Source organism: Elephantulus edwardii, unplaced genomic scaffold, assembly GCF_000299155.1.
Source record: "Elephantulus edwardii isolate Elephantulus edwardi_28Jun2011 unplaced genomic scaffold, EleEdw1.0 scaffold00036, whole genome shotgun sequence".
In the NCBI taxonomy this organism is placed as follows: Eukaryota; Metazoa; Chordata; class Mammalia; order Macroscelidea; family Macroscelididae; genus Elephantulus; species Elephantulus edwardii.
Genome location: NW_006399786.1, coordinates 15,715,703 through 15,718,042, shown reverse-complemented (window position 1 = coordinate 15,718,042; position 2,340 = coordinate 15,715,703). Strand labels below are relative to the sequence as shown.

The following is a 2,340-nucleotide window of genomic DNA, read 5'->3' as shown; positions in this document are numbered from 1 at the left end:
GAAGTCACAGTGTCAGTCCATCTTGATAGAGGTCTTCCTCTCTTTTACTAACCCTCCATCTTTTCAAACATGATATGCTTTTCCAAGGAATAGCTTCACTCAGCGACTGTGTCTCAAGTGTGAAAAATGAAGCTTTGTTATCTTTGCCTCCAAGGGTCACTCTAGCTTCGCTTTTCCCACTGAATTATCTGCTTGTTCTTTTGGCAGTCCACAGGATATTCTGTACCCTTCTTCAACACCACACCTAAAAGGCAGACTTTCTTCTGTAACCTTTATTCATTGTCCAGTTCTCTGAGGCATAGCACGTGATTGAGAAGACCACGAATCAGGTGCACCTTAGTCTTCAAACAGACATAATCATTCTTCAGCATTTTGGAGGGCTCCCAGGGAGCAGATTTACCCAGTGCAATTTGTGTCTTGATTTCCTGGCTGCTGTTGATTGCTGATTCAAGTAAGATGAAATTATTGACAGCTTCAAAGGTGTAGGTAGCATTGGGGAAGAGAGATATAGGTGTGAGGGAGATGGCAGAACCACAGGTGCAGGGGGAGGAGAAGCGGGCTATGATGGGCCTGACTGGAGGCCTCCGATGTAGGTTTGGTTTTACGGTAAATGAGGCAATATCTACAGATACACAGACAGGACTGGAAAGTATTTATCATATCATTTAAAGTCATCACTTAACACTGAGATTAACCATAATAGTAAGTAGAGAATCACAGCAGCTATTCATGGTGGGAAAACAGAGTAGGATAAGGATACTTCCAACCCTGTGGTGCAAAACCACAGTATCCATCCCCTACAGTGCACTGTAAACACAAGAGTTTATATATTACAATGTGTGTGTGTCTTTCTGTGTGTATATACATACATAAATAACAACAGCCTATGACACATGTAATTATATGTTTTGCATTTTTTTGTATCAAACTACTATTTTTTTAACATCATTATTTAAATTAGAGTTTTTTAAACTGCTTTGAGACTTTTAAAGCTCACCTTACCTAGCTATAATAAATGAGAGCCAAGGGTCTCTACTGCCTGGGAGAGTCTGTGGCCTCAGAGAGACCTTTCCGAGTGTGGTGGGCTCATGGGTACCTAAGTGGGGAACACGTAGGTGGGGAACAACAGGGAACAGAACAGCAGCTGAAGAGCTGCCTCCATCGTCTTTAGGTGTCCAGAGTGCAGGGCTTTAGTGGCTGCCTTTCAGCTTCCTTCCAGTGGTTGAGGAAAGGTCCCCTGGTGTCAGGTGTCTTCTGGTGTCAGAAGTATCTGCTCTGGGAGCTCCGTGTCCCTATCACCAGATGGCTGGGATTGAATTGCCTAAACTCCCTTTGTAGAGAGGGTCATGATCTACAGTCATCTTAATAACAAGGCTCCTAGTGTTACGAACGTTGTTAGGTGCCATCAGGTTGGTTCCAACTCCTAGAGACTCGAGTGTAAAACATGAACCACTAAGGGAGCTCTGGTGGCCTAGTGGCAAGTGGCTGCACTGCAATCCCAGAGGCACATGGTTCGAATCCACCAGATGCTCTGCTGGAGAAGGAGGGTCACTCTCCTCCTGTACCAGTCAGATCTGATTTGATGGTACACATATCATCATCATCATCATCATCATAGTAATAAAAATACTGCCTGTCCTGCTGGTGCCATCCTCGTAGTCATTGCTATGGTTAAGCCCATTGTTACAGCCACTGTGTGAATCCATCCCACCAAGGGCCTTCATCTTTTTCTTTGACACCCTTCTCCAGGACTGTTCACGTATGACAACATGTCCAAAGTAAATAAGAAAAACTTCACCATCCTCATTTCTAAGGCACATTTTGGCCGTATTTCTTCCAAGACAGCTCTGTTACCTCTTCAGGCAAGTAACATTCCTGACATGTACCACTGAGTTGGAACGGAGCCATAGTTGACCCTCCAGTGGATTTTCAGAGGCAATACATCATATAGGAGGAGATTACCCATCATTTTCCCATGAAGCAATTGGTAGATTTGAACTGTGTACCTTCGAGTTGGCAGTACAGTTCCTTACCACTAAGCAAATGTTGTAGAAGAATAATTTAACAATATTAACAAAATTTAACAATATTTACAAAATTACAGGTATGATGAAGCAATGCTTCTTTAATAATCTGTTTCAAGCAAATTCTAGTATGTGTATGGACATATATGTGTATATATATATATATTTACATATACATTATTTATAACAGAAAGAATTGTGAAACAGCAATCTCTAGAAATTAAAAACAAATGATTACATAAGTTATGGATGATTCATGCCATGGAATACTCTGGAGCCAATGAAAGAATGAAATCTCTTTATACATCTTCACACA

General features: G+C 41.7%; 1 pseudogene; it reads left to right on the top strand.

Annotated features, from left to right (window-relative positions):
* The first annotated feature begins 522 nt into the window (after positions 1–522).
* Positions 523–2,340, top strand: part of LOC102852327 — a 57,800-nt pseudogene continuing 55,982 nt past the window's right edge.